Source organism: Pieris brassicae, chromosome 1, assembly GCF_905147105.1.
Source record: "Pieris brassicae chromosome 1, ilPieBrab1.1, whole genome shotgun sequence".
In the NCBI taxonomy this organism is placed as follows: domain Eukaryota; kingdom Metazoa; phylum Arthropoda; class Insecta; order Lepidoptera; family Pieridae; genus Pieris; species Pieris brassicae.
Window position 1 is genome coordinate 14455369 of NC_059665.1, and position 15640 is coordinate 14471008.

The 15640-nt window shown below is 33.1% G+C and overlaps 1 protein-coding gene across 3 annotated transcripts in view; it reads right to left on the reverse strand.

The window, feature by feature from the left end:
• The window catches only part of LOC123714512 (transcription factor Sox-5), a 240543-nt gene that overhangs the window by 102146 nt on the left and 122757 nt on the right, over positions 1–15640 (reverse strand). The window contains exon 1 of one of the 3 annotated variants that reach the window (XM_045668788.1): positions 2287–2521. The exons of the other annotated variants lie outside the window; for them this stretch is intronic. The gene's annotated coding sequence lies outside the window, so the exon portion shown is untranslated. Of the gene's footprint in view, positions 1–2286; positions 2522–15640 lie in introns of those variants that run through there. 3 annotated transcript variants of the gene reach the window in all.

Genomic DNA, 15640 nt, shown 5'->3' on the forward strand with positions numbered 1-15640 from the left:
CTCTCATCCTTGAGGTTCGATCCCCGGCTTGGCCCTGTGAGACTTTCTTTCTCGTGCGCATTTAACATTCGATCGAATGGTGAAGGAAAACATCGTGAGGAAACCGGCTTGTCTTAGAATCAAAAAAATTACGGCGTGTATCAGGAGGGTTATACTTGCCTATTAGATTAACAAATGACCATGAAATAGATACAGAAATCTGAGGCCCAGACCGAAAAAGGTCGTAGCTCCATTAATTTATTTTTAAACTGCAAAAAGTATTTACTATTTAACACAAAAAATACATGGAACATACTTGACACAAGCATAACACGGTTTGTTAGTTTTAATTTGGCGTCAGATTTTAATTATTTGTCTTAATTATTAAGTCATTACTTAATCAAAGACGGGTTTAAGGATTTAAATAGAAACTTAGACTGGCGTTTTTATCGTAACCATGGTAACGCGGTCAATTTTAGGCGGGAATTGTCTATTGTCGCAAATAAAATTGTTAAAACGTTTCCGACATAATCTTTATAAATTAATTGTATAACTATTTAGTTCATTAAACAATTGTTTACCTAATATTATTTAAATACATTCGTCAAAAATATTTAGCAGTATATTCATGTTTGCCATCGGGAGTCACATCTTAGGATTAACATTGAGTGTGGACCATGAAGTCTAGAAAAGAAAGAAGCAGAGAGCTAAGCTTTTAAGAGCTATTTGAACAGCAGCGTTGACTTTAGCGTGTGACTCTCATCATCATTAAGGTTGTGCACCAATGGAGTTTCTGTCTATGTGCTTTAAACTCGCTCGAACGCAGAAGGAAAACATCGCGAGGACGGATTGCCTTAAACCCAAAAAGTCAACGGCGTGTATCATGAGGCTGATCACCCACTTGCCTATTAGACCTATGATAATTAAACAGATACAAAAATCTGAGGCCTAGAACTAAAACCCCTGATTTATATAAGAGCTACTTATTGAGATTAAAAATAATTAGAATTGTTAATGAAACACAAATGAAATCTTCTTAGTTAAAATAGTAATTTATGTTAATATTGGTATGTGTGTGAGAGTATTTATTAGGTTTTAAGAAAAAAATGTTTTTATGAAAATAACTTTTCGCCCAGGAATCGAGCTCTGAGGTTTCAGTTTCGATACCTGGTAGGGCAATCAAAATTGAATATATCAGGAGTCAAATCATATTTTCTGTAGTCTTCATATCTTACTTACAAAACAACTGAAAATACATTTATTGAAATGTTGAATATTTTACCATCGGACGTAAAAATGTATCTTAAACTAGCTAAATTGCATCATTATATGTTTAGCCGTTTAATTACGATACTCACTCATAATTAACGGAAAAGTATACGCCCCATACGTTACGGGACTTCATCTTCTTTCAAAGGAAAAGTTATTTTTCTTTAAAAATTGTATTCTAAATTGTTACCTGCTCGTAAAAAGTGAGATCCAAATAAGTGCAGTGCGTGACAATTGCTAATTGGATGCATTTTGCACAAGATACACGCCGCCGCGCTCTCACGCGCATAATATGCATAATGACATCTGTCAAAGCCAAAAGCACAGATAAAGACAGGAAGGTACTTACGCTAAGGGGATATTTAAAATTGGAACAACATTAACTCTAAAGATAATCAAAAGATATTATTATTAAAAAAATACATGCTAATTATATGTTGTTATATGTTGTGTTCTTTTAACAATATTTTTTATTATTTCTACAGGTCTGAATTATTCAATAAAACATCAAAATTAATTGAATTTATATCAACAAATCGGGATATATTTTTATCATATCAATTATTTAATAAATATATATTAATTTATACGTATATTTTGAATTTAAGTACAACATGTAATATTTTTGAGTCAAATAAAGTAATTTTTATTTATTTATTTATTATTTATGAAACCTTATAACTAGATAATTTCTTGTCGTAGTCCTAACTTTTTCTCGTCTCAATTTTTATTCAGTAATACCTATCTGACAAACAAAACAGCTAAAATCATATGAATTACATTATATTCGGTTTATTAGCTTACGACGTTTAAACAATAATTACAAATGCGTATCATAACTATTATCTTTTTTAGTTGGTAAATACGGCTTTAAAGTAGGTTAAAAATAGGTACGTGAATGCTTCAACTATATTAATCCATAGACTAAATTCCAGAACGATATATAAACAACTAGTAAAAGCGTAAATAAAAATATATTACGTAAAACAAAATTCTAAATTAAATAAATAATCTAAGAATGTTTCACTTGAATCTTACCTTCAATTGAGCGACCATTGTTCCTCTCGTTTCCGAAGACATTGAAAACGATAAATCGAATAATATTCGTAAAAATGAAAACAACAAAAAATCACGTAAAAATCCTAACACAACTCTTTGGCATTTTACACAGTCCCAAAACAAACACACACAAATTAAACGACGCGGCCCGGTTCGTAGTTCTTGCGCGATCGTAATTTATATCGCAGCGCAATATACGTGTTGATATCGCGCGGTCGCGGCACACAATGCACAGATCGAAGCGCTGACAATAAGCGCGCGCTACAATTGACCACCGCCCCGCGCCGCGCGCGAGTGACAAGGACGCCACCTGATGTCACTGCCCTACAAACAATGCCGTCCTTCCACCAGCCGTATACAGAAATTAGCAATTAAACAATCCAGCATCTATCCATCACTGACACATCCAACACTTTTTCCACTGACCAACGGCAAAATTAACAAAGATTCAATTGGAAGTACCGTTGATATTCAATTGTCTATCAGCGCGGAATCTATACAAAGCTTCGCCGTCCTCTTCTGGCTGGCTGTATTGTGTGGTTGTGTCTCGCTCGGCTCGCTTGTGCGGCGGCTAGGAGTCGCTTCGTCTCGCTCTAGGCCCCGCCCCGCGAGCTTCTTTGAGTGCAGTGTGTGTGCGAACAGCGCATTGTACGTACACACCACAATAGCGGGCAGGTGGGAGTGCGATCCCCGAGGGCGTTTAAAAAGTCGATACAATGCTTACTAAGAAAATTTTCTTTATTTCGACAATGGTTGACTGGGCGTGAAGGTATTGTGTAACAGGGCGTGGTTAAGAAAATGCTCTATTGTACGGATTGGCGCGTCTATTGTTGTGTTACGTTCACATCGCTTCGCGAAACACGACACCGTTCATATTTTTAGATTTGCATATTTATAAAAAAGTTTTATTGTGTTTCAATATAGGTAAAACAGGTTAGGCTTGTCATACTTTAAAAGGGTTGTAACACAAGAGTGTTTATCGTTAACAATACAGTGATATATATTCATTGTCAACAGTTTTCTATATGTGTATAATTCAAGCGAAAAGTAGCTTTATAGGTAGAGGCATACAGCCGAACTATATCTACCTGTATAAGACCTTCCCTGGCTTGTCTATGTTCTATAATATCTATACCTATAGATTATATTATACAGACTTAAAACCGCACAGACAATATGACCCATATTGTATCGTAGCGCAGGCGTGGAAGAATGTGTGTCTCGGGGGCCCCCACTCCACACGAGGAGCATTATCTGGGGGGCAGGGGACCCCCCTCCGTTATTATGCTGGTTTCAGCGAAAATTGCTTTTTGTTTGACGTGTAAACTGAACAGATTGGAATATTGTAAGCGAGATTACATTTCTATTGATTTTTCATGAATTTGTTCCAATTCAATGCCAATTTGTCGTTTTAAAGCATCAATTGCCGAGCTATGCGTGTTTTGTAGTAATAACAAATTCAATTTTAAATCATAAAATGTATTTTTTATTGAGTTTTTTCTCAAACAATTCTATATTCGATTAATTTTAATGTTATTCGTACTAGTAGGAACGCGATGTCATCAATATATACAATCTCATATTAAACTAATAACATAAGGAGCCCCAGGTAGGGGTGTTCCACCCCCATACCCCCTCCGCCCCCTTTGTCCTCCTAATGAAGATTATCGACGAAGACACGCCAAGACCGGAGCAATTACTTGATTGGTTTTTGGTGTTTTGTTTGTGAATAATTCCTTAAAAGCTTTCGAACTTTGGAAGATTGTAAGAAGTTTGTGGGAGATGTTTGTTTTATATATAAATCGCATTCTTATATACATTCTTAAGATATATATGTACTATTGTAATGTGTTAATACATTTGTACCAGTGTATTGTTATTTTTTTATTAGAATGTTTAATGTTGTTTTATGTTATAATTCTAGAATGTCAAGTCGTTCGTTACCATGGTTACTATTGTGTGCTTAACGGAACCCCGTTTTTGGTTTTTGTGTTGTGTAATGGATATTGTAACTGGCTGTAGGAATAAAATAGATAATAGTTTTATCCACGTTTTATTTATTTATATAAAGCTTATTGAATCAGTTGAGAATGTCCCAGATTAAAATTCCTGGCATTAATATATATTATGGTATCTATAAAATGTAGGTTTTTATTGAAGCTGTGAATTAATTTCATACTATTTCGGCCCATCTACCATTTCATATAACAGCGCATTCTTGAATAGTTAATTGCAGTAAAATCCTGATGTCAACGCGGCCAAATTGTATTAAATCAATGAAAGACCGGCGACGGAAATGCCATATGATTGAGCGACCTTAAAATAGATACTAAGTGATACCAATTAGCTCGCGCCCTTACACCTGACACTTAGATGTCGCTACTTTCGGTATTCGTTTTCGTTATTTCAAAAATGGAACGAAATTTTAAATTTGTCTGTTGCGTTTTTACTCGATTTTCGTTTGGATTTTGTTTAGTGTTATTACATTTATTTTGGAAGTTAAACTTCTTTATCGGCGTTAGAAAAAAAATTACCGACACATTTTTCCGTTACACGTTTTCTTGTCACTACCACGGTTGATTCGAAAAGATTCGAAGCTATTAGTAACGAAAAAATATAGTTACGATAACAATGGTAGTAATAATTCTATTACAATTAATTAAATTCTGAAATAATCTTAGTAGTAATAAGGCAATATGAAATAATTGTATTATTTGTATTCATGTCTATGATAATAAAAGCCTTTTGTTAAACTTTATCTACTTACTTTATTTAACCAATTTCTGTTAAGTTGCATATAGTAAGTAGATCATATTTCGAAAAATAAGGTCATAAAGAAGTTTCTCTTCATACGTGTATCCACTAGTACACGCACACATTTTTTTAAATGTGTTTATTGTTTAGTACCTGATACAACTTACCGCTTAGACGAGAAATATTTAGTTTTTGTTTGTTATTATTTATAAGACTTGTTTAAATATCGTAATTTTCAGTTAAAAAGTTACCATATTGAATAAAACAGTTTTCTTCTGTTTTATAAGAGATTTTAAGTTTTTGCATAAAATTTTGTTAGCATTCAGAATACGAGACTAAAACTGAATCAATCTTGGGTTTATTGCAATAAAATGATCCTTAGGTAATTTTGAAACTCCATTACCAATTACCGTCCCCCATTTTCGAGTTACCCTTATACATCTATATAACTTTAAATATGTACTCGTAATTAGTACACATTTAACCCCTATATACCGTGGAAGTTCTAAACTCGATTTTGCGTTTGCGTCATTTTGCTAAGAAATGTATTGCATTATGTCTCAACGATTAAGACATTCAAATATTATTTAATTTACGAAAAACAAAAGACGATCAAATAACTGTTTTTGGCATAGAAAAACAATCTAAATTTTTTACCTAATAGGCAAATGTCTCATTAAACTTGAAATCCATTCCAAATTCAAAATATATTAAATTTAAGAAAGACAAGTGACGATCACAAAACTGTTCTTTTGTTAAAAAAACAATCTAAAATGTGTACATATTTTTAATTCCCATAGGGTTGAAAGACATTCTAAATTCAAAAAATATTTAATATACGAAAAATAAGTGATGATCACGAAACAGTTGTTGTGGCTGCAAATAATATAAGTACCTACCTATGTCTCACGCCCAATCATTAAAATACATTCTAAATTCAAAAATTATGCACAAATGAGTAGAAATAGAAAGAATAAACTTTTATACATCTATTACTTAGGATATTTTTAAGTTTTCTTTGTACACCAAGTCGCAGGCAGCCAAATAAAACATAAAAATACTAGCACTCTACGCAAATGGATCCATTAGTATCCCTAATCGTGGCTAATATTTTGTGATCATGTTCACTTAGTTCTCCACAAAAATATACTTTACTGGACATTTTTAACTTTTTCAAGCAACGTCTATTAAAAGTTAAAAACGTGCTCCCCTATTTCTTAATATAACTCGTTAGAGTTAAGTGGGTATCAGATACGCTACAAAGTAGTAGTACTGTAGTCTGTGGCGAATTTAAACGTCCGTAATGTATAAAGGAATGAGCTGGTTGCTTAGCAACAAAACAGCTAAAGGTATCAAAAAAAGATGTTCCAAATTCAAAAAACTATTTAGTTTACGAAAAACAAATTGTAATAGAAAAACAATCTAAAATGTGTCTTACTCAACGTTGATAGACATTCCAAATTTAAAAATGTAAAATTATATTTGTCAGTGTTCCTGTATAATAAACTTTTTAAACGAACGTCCCATTTTTCCAAGTGTAGAATGTTGCCAGTTCTCGTCCGTTAGATTTTGTGATAGCAGTAATTGTAAAAATGTTTTGATTACATTTCTATTGACTTCATACTTATTTAGATTTTTGATTTTACATTAAGTGTGTAAAAACGGTATTATAGAAGATACTATTGTTTCAAGTTGGGCACAAACTAAATTTAGTTATTCTTAACCGATTTTAAAAGATGGAGTTGTTTATACCCAAAAACCTTGACCTTAATTAAGTTCTTAAAGTGTGATTTATACAGTAGGTACCAATGTACCTAACATTGGCGCAGAACTAATAGATACACTAATACAGTAATAGTTTCGCTTCCTATTCTAGGAAAAACCTTTAAAAGTAATATATATTTAATTTTCTATTCATATATGGGAAACGACTCATAGTCTATAGCAATAAAAGGCACCTAGTATTTTTTTGTAATATGTTATATGTTAAGTGATACCGCCCCGCCGCCCATGGACACTCACATTACCAGAAGACTCGTAAGTGCGTTGCCAGCCTATCAAGAATTGGTAGGCTCTTTTCTTTCTAGCCCTTGCACATGTAGGTGCGTGGCCGGCTTTTGAGGAGCAGTCTATTATATCTTTACTAATATTTCAAGAGTGTTTTGCCCAACACAAAATCTTAGACAGCAAATACAATTGAATGGGGCCTCACCCAAATTTCATTTGCTATAAAAATATCTGGGCGGACGACAGGTGACGTTGACAATAGGGTATTGTGTAGTAGGCGTGGTCCATTGTACCAATCGACCAATCAGAGCGCCGCGCACAACAATAGAACCGAATTGGAACGCACACAATCGCTCTATTGTCTGATTGGTCTGACGTCAACAATTTGAATTTAGAATGCGAAGTTTTCTTTTAAATTTCAGCCAAGTGTGTTTTACATAAATATACCACAGATTATCTCATGTTATTCAAATGACATTTAAATCAGATTTTTATTGATATATGGTAATAAAAATCTTAATCAAAATGATATGCGTTATAGATAAGGTATACCTAATGTTGATGACCTGTTCTAAATTAATCTATAAATTTATTTAATTTTATAAAATATTAAGAGTATTACGATAGGCGAAATTAATATAATCAACTTTTGTCTCTAACTGTATCAATAGCACCGGATGTTGAGAACAGGTGTCAGTAGATAAAATATGCTATGCAAAATACAACCTTATATTCGATTGTATATTGTTTAAATTCAGTTTGGATAAAATTTTTACTAAATTATTTATATAGGATATTTTTGACACTCTATTAGGAAATAATAATAAATTTAATAACGATTTTCATACGCACAAAACCTAAACAGATCAAGACTAAATAAAACCTATACAAAATGCATTCGACTATTTATTACGTTCACTTCAAACATAGAATAGACCACCTTCGCCCCTTTGCGCTATCAAAGCTTTCAATAGACAATTACATAGCTAAAAATGTTATTTTCAATCTTATTCGTATCAGATAAGGTTGAAATTCAATTGATAGATGTTTAGTCTTTCGAACGAACAGTGGTGTTTATGGAACGAAACAATAAAATTCGAATTTGGAACGCGAAGGTACGCGAGACTTTTTGCAACTATAAGACATGAACTGACTCAATTAGAATGTTTTTTCTCCTTTGTTCTTGTGTAACGTGACCAGGGAGTGATAAAGACAAAATTAACGTTATGAATAACAAAACGTGAGCTAATAATGCAAATACATTTGCATTTGTACAAATGTTTGTTTCTGTTTAGAAAAATCTACTGCAAAAAAATCAGATAAAACCCAAAAAACCTATAACATACCTACTTTGTATCAACACATTATGTAATTATTATATTTATATATTTCAATCGGGGTGGTGGTGGACAATGCGTCATCATTTTCTTATAGTAAACCCACAATACTCTAGATATAGAACCCAGGAACAGCCCCACCAAGATTCATAGTCATTTGACAGCTTACTATCTTTCGCCCTTAGCTTCGCCCGCGTGGATTCCGTAATTTTTTTAGTAAATTTACAAAATAGACCTCCCAGGTGTTACCTATTCGTAGTTTTTACTGTTTATATAAGTACATACGTCATGGACATTATTTTATAAAAATTAAGCATTTTTCGTCTAGTTCACTGATATTCTATGGACTATGTACATACGTGTGTCGGTATCCCCCTACCCCCTCCAATGTCTTGTAAGCTTAGTCCCGCTGCTATAGACATTTTGTTTGTTCATCGGCTTTTCACAGAGATAGGTAGGTACTGAACTCTTGTTTGGAAAGCGTTGGTTAAATTTCCTTAACGATTTTCTGTCTTCATTTGTCTTTTCTACTATCTTTTGGGGAAATAATCACAGATGGCTTATCATGGGTATTCACGGCAAAAAAGAATGTCGAACAATCCATATCATGTCCCATTAGGGAAGAATGTAAAAAAGATATTGGTTATTTTTTTCCTAAGCTTTTTTCTTAAGCTCACCTGATGTTAAGTGATACCGCCCATGGACACTCTCAATGCCAGAGGCGAGTGCGTTGCCGGCATTTTAATTTTATTATCCCGGGATTTAAGGGCAGGGATATTATGTACTCCGATAATTTGTTGATAATGCGTTGTCAATAGTTTTTCCTAAAAATACTTGTGCTCCGCAATTGTCTCCTCGCTTTTACTTAAGTGGAAACTAAATCATTCGTTATTTAAAGTTTTTGGGGTGTTCATACTTAAAAGCTATCATTAACAAAAAATCGTTTTGTTTATGTGATCATAAACAGAGATTAAGTGAACGAATTTCCATAAATAACGCGAGGGTGAAACGTTCAAAATCGCCTAAATGCCTTTTATCCCAGAATGTATTTATTTCATTAAAGTACGTACGTAAATAACGCACATTATTAATTAATAAACACGAACAGTGAACATACATTTATAAATTATATAATAACATTATAAAGAATAATACAATTTTGTACTCATTTTAGTTTTACCCAGAGAACCGCTTAACAACGCTTCTTTTATAGATGTTGACAGATCTTAAGGAATATGTCAAGCGTTCAAGGTTAGGTTAGGTTTTTACAGACGAAAAATTCTACTGATTTGGAATCTTGGGAACGAATAAACAAAAATTTTGATATTCTATATTTCTCCGTAGCTTAGCTAGTGATGATTTGGGTCTGACTCAAAAATGGTCATAACAGCATCAAAGTATGGAAACTGCGTAATGTCGCCTAATTTCGAGAATAGCTTTCAAACTTCTGTTTTATATATAATATACACTTCAATTCTGGAAGTAACAGTATCAGCCTCTTTCAGTTTCTAGAAGTATGGATTTATAGAAAAGTTTTTCGTTAGGGTTCCCCAATTAAAACCACCTATTTCATGTCATTTATTTGAATATTGAACCGATTCTGAACCTTGCGCTGATGCGTTCGACTCAAGGCTTTAACAATGGACATTATTTTCTATCAAGTTTCTCTTAAGTACTTCCTTGTAAGGCGAAAACATCGTGATGTGTCGTGTGTCAATCAATACAAATCAACATTTAGTTAATCTGTTGGTAACTACGTATCTTATACTAACATTAACAAAATCCTGTAAAAAATCAGTGAAGCCCTTTTAGGTCTGGGCCTAAAATTCTGTCATATTTTTCAGCAAGTAGATGATCAGCCTTCTGTATCTGACACATACCGTCGATATTTTAAGTCTAAGTCAAGCCAGTTTCCTCACGATGTTTTCCTTCACCGTTCGAGTGAAAGTTAAATGCGCACATAGAAACAAATTCCATTAGTACATAGCTGGGAATCAAACCTACGACCCCAGGAATGAGCCGCTCACTAAGGTCACTAGGACAACACTGCCATGCCATCTTAGCGTTTCTAAAATTCTTTGCATATGAATTAGAAGGAATCAGAAATCTATGTAACATACATAATGATTAAAAGTAACTAATAGAATTGTTCACGTACATAAACATGATAGGTTTTAGCAAGAAATGAATAGAAGTCAACAAACACAGTAAGTAAATTATCAAAACATAATGAATAACGGAAGTATGAATTCCAAATAATTTTAATGAATTTTCAAATAGCACCACCACCCCTTAACAATCAATTTGACCCCAAACCACGAAATAGATACTGAAATCTATAGCCAGAGAACTACTGGAGTTTGATTTAAGGTCGTCGACAGAAGTAGGAACAGCACATTGACCATTTCCAGAACTCCGTGCAGGTATTCAGTCATAAATAAGCCTGAACATTAAGCCATTAGAATCCGATACGCTCGTTTAGCCTCACACCTTGGGTAATTGGCCATAAATTATTGCGTTCTAGACGTGGATTAAAATTTATGAAAAACCTTATTATGTCAATGAGATATTTTTGTATGTCCATTTTTATGTGGATTTCCCCTTAGAAATATATCTACAAATAATAATTTTATGTGATGCTTATATAAAGTATATTATGTAATTTAACAACTATAATTAACCAAAATAATATACTTTTATCTGTATGTTATATGTATTCAGTGTTGGCCTAGTGATTTCAACTTGCAACTCTCATCCCTGAGGTCGTGAATCCTCGGCTGTGCACCAATGGACTTTCTGTGTGTGCATTTAACTTTCGCTCGAACGGTGAAGGAAAACATCGTGAGAAAAATTGCTTGTCCATAACCAAAAAGTCGACGGCGTGTGTCCGGCACAGGAGGCTGATCACCTACTTGCCTATTAGATTAACAAATCATTATGAAATTGATACAGAAATCTGAGGTCCAAACCGAAAAAGGGTATAGCGCCACTGATTTTTATTTTTTTTATTTTAAGGAGTTTTTTTTATCTGAGGAAAAAAGCTAGATTAGTATTTTTAAGCTCACCGTAAAAACATACCCTATTGCACATCCACACACACATCAACAAGCAATCTTTTAGTAAATATAATTCGTCTGTATATAGTGTAATCAGTTTCGGCTATACTTTTAATCTAAACATTGTAAATATTATCTTATTTTAAAGTGTTTAATAACCATCATTTGATCGGTTAAATTATACGTCAATTTTACACTTACTTATATAGATTTTTTTACAGAAAGTGGCAATCGGACAGGAGGCTCACCTGATGTTATGATACCGCTGAACATGGACAATCAAAGTCAGAGGGCTCGCAAGTGCATTGCCGGCATTTTAAGAATTAGTACGCTCTAGCACGATCCTAAGTCGATTTGATTCGGAAATACTTCAGTGGGCAGCTGGTCCCACATAGTAGTGGTGCGCGGCAAAAAATGCCTTAGAAAACGCTCAGTTGTAAAACGACGGACGTAGAGATGATACGGGTGGAATTACGTATTCTGACTCGACGTCCGATGATGAAACGAGCAAGTTGTAAACGCAATAATCGTACATAAAGACAATATAGACGGCATACTTAGTGCTCTTAACTCTGACTCTGGTTAGAGAAATCTTTGCACATACAGAATTCAAAAGCAAGGGACGAGAACACTCCAATGCACAAATACTTTCAGTTGCAATGTAGGTACGTATTTAAGCTTTCCGGTACCAGCTGCATTTGGTCGTAAAACTATGTTCTATAGCTTGCTAGAAGCTTTTCTCGGTATTGAATTTTAATGCAATTTTTTTAATACATGGTATTGCGAACTTTTTGGAAGCTTCTGTAGCGTACGCGATTCAGTACGTTTTATTATTCATACCTTGGGTTACACTATCGTAATTTCATACAGAACAAACTTAATTTTAAATAGTCTAAAGCCTGTGTTCATCAGGGATATAATAAGTCTCGTGAAAGAATTTTCCAAATCAGTCCATTAGTTTTGGAGTCATATCATTTCTTTTTATATTAGTGAAGAGTTGTGTGTGGCAAAAACACGAGTCAAGCCGTCACACAGATTAACTTCGACTTATTTTTGAGAAGCCATCTTACCAGATATTAATGTCTCCATAATAATTAATAATCGTCTGCGCACAATAAGATCTCGGTTTGACGTTGGCATCCGTTTTATGTCTGACTTATGGCGAACAAAGTCAATTGTCTGCGCTAAATCTGGTTTTGTAATAAGGCAAAAACAGCTTGCGATGTGCCACATATATAGCGATAATATATGATGGTCATATCTTGACGATTTATGTACTATTGTAAATAGGTTTTCATGTTAATACAATGTTTTTGCTTTTATTTATTTATTTCCTAAATAAATCTTCTATTTAAACAGTTACTACTGATACCATAGAACTACACAAAACCTATACCGATAATTCTAAAATTAAAATTCCTTAACCAAAATATATTCTTATTTATTGATAATTAATAACATGACAAGCAGCTGTTGTGAACTCAGCCAGTGTATAAACAAATAGGTATTGTTAATTCATTATATATGTAACAATTGACCTGAAACAAGGACAACGTTTTAGATTCCTAATTCCGACTAACATGAATTATATACAGCAAAAAAGAAATATTATAAACATAGCTAAAATAGAATCTTCAAAAAGAATCAAATGCAGGTGATTCATTCAATATTCTAAATACTAATTTTAAGTAGATTCCGCGATAGCTTTTATTACGCTTTGAGTTGAAAATTCCTAATCTTTAGTCCTATTGAATGGATTTTTTAAAAAATATATCGTTTATTTCAGTTATGCTTTACACAGCCGAGCATTTTTTATTTTGATTTTCATTTGTTTCCCCTTAAAGACCACCGTATTGACAGCTGATACATCATAGAATCAAACGTCTTATGTTCAACTGAGACAAAAAAAGAGGTACACACATCTATCTTTCTCTCTCTCTCTCTCTTATGATACTTTGAAAATAAAAGCTGAGAAAAATAGTGTATAGAAAACTAGTTTCATTTTACTTATGTACGGTTTTATTTCAGAACTATGATCAGAATTGTTTTTCCTATGATTTACGAGTCAAAGTGCATCATCGTCTTTAATAGTATAGTTATTGGTGATATATTAACCTAATTAAGTACTAAAACAGGGCTAAGTTCAAGGCAAGACAAGTGTCTTTCTTAACTTACTAATGATGTTCTTAGAGAATATTATCTTTACATCGTCGCTTTATTAATTATTCAAGTATTCTTGTGATTTATGAAAACTTTACTGCTCCGTATAAATAAACGAGAAATTCTATATTTTCTCTTAAAAAGGAATAAGTTCTATCAAGTAAGAAATATCTATTGAATTTATTCTACTATTTTATATTTACTACAACCGTCTTAGTTCCGGTCCTCAGATTTATGTATCTGTTTTAAGATTATTTGTCAATCTAATAGGCAAGTAGGTTATCAGCCGCCACCTCGCAAGTGTCCTCGCGATGTTTTCCTTCTTATTTGAGCGATTATTAAATCCGAACGTAGGAAGATATCAATGGACATAAAGAATATAGCGAGCACAGATCTCCTAAAAAAGAAATTAAGAAGACTGATCCCACAACCATTATATGACGGCACAAGATTATTATGGTACAAATTATATATTCCATTACTAAGCTTATAACACAGATAGTTGATAGCCTACTTAGTTGAAGCAAGTTCAATAAAGGTGCAAGCTATATCGCTTACTACCATTTGTGGATCATAGTCCACCTGAGTTCAGACATAATGAGTAATCTAACAGGTTTCATCGCAATTTTTAAGGAACAGTTAGAAGTAAAGTCATACTCAAATCATTTATTTCAATTACGACTATTTAAAAAGCACTTTTGATATACAAAATTACAAGTTAAAAATGTGTAAAAAAATGACTCTAGTTTCCCCCTTCAAAAGGTTAATATGGATTTTCCAGTGGGAAAGAAACTCCATACTTACTGTTTTAAAATAAAGTGTAAACTCTATAAAACGACACTGAAGAGACTGTGCATTTGATGGCGTCCATGACTCCTACTTATTAGTCATGGTCAACAACAGTCTACACGTGTAAGCAATACCAATTTGTAAACAAAATAATTTATTAGAAAGTTTGTATGCATGATGTCGACAGTGGAGTTTATTGCGGGCTAGGATAAAAAAGCGACAAAAGAACGTCTATCTCTATCTATATCTATAGAATCTATGTAAGATGCGCAGCTTTTACTAATTTTAGCAACTTAAAAGTACTTTATTACTCAATTGTTGTCATTATAGAGAGTGAGTGGAATGCTATGTAGAGTGTATCATTATATGGAAAACAAGCTAAGCCGACCAACGCCAATTGATTTCAACGCTTTAGGAAGTTTGACGTTAAATCGTGGGACGTTATATGGATCTAATACTGTAATTTTAAAATTTTTCAGTATACATTGATTTGATAATCACATGTGAAGACCATTTACCTAGAACAAAACAACTACTAGGTATACCAGAATACAATAGGCGCCTAAAAAACAATGCGGCAGATAACTAAATTATTATGTAGACATATTCACAGTATTTACTACACTTACTATTACTAGTATAGTACTATTCGACGTAACGAGAATAGCAATTTCAATAAGGCCGCCAACGCAGCACTTATAGCCATTTGAGTAACGTAACGTAACATCGGGGTGATTCCTGACGATAGCACGTTTTTTTATGAAAATCTCGCAGAAATTCTAACGCAGTATGGAGCTGGTACGAAATCACATGTTAGCTTTCGTAGTCTTTTATAAGTACGACTCTTTGAAATTATTAATGTAGAAGGTTTTAAGGTTTAGACGAAGTTGTTATAATGGCATGTAATATAATCATAGGGATATATATATGATGTGTATTTACTTATCCGATAGGTATATATAATACTTAAATTTTAATAATTTTATTTATTTATTCTGTAATCTTACAGTTATCAAAAGTTAAATATATTAACAAACAATTATACTAACAATAAAGCTAAAGATGGAATACGTAATATATACAAAAAGTTACTTAGAAAAGCGAAAAAATAATAAAAAATATTCAATACATTTAACTAAGTGGGTAATACCTAATTTCACTGTAATGTGAGTATAAAAGTGAGGTATGAGAGTGTACCTATAGGTGTTTTCAAGGGGTGATTTTTATGTT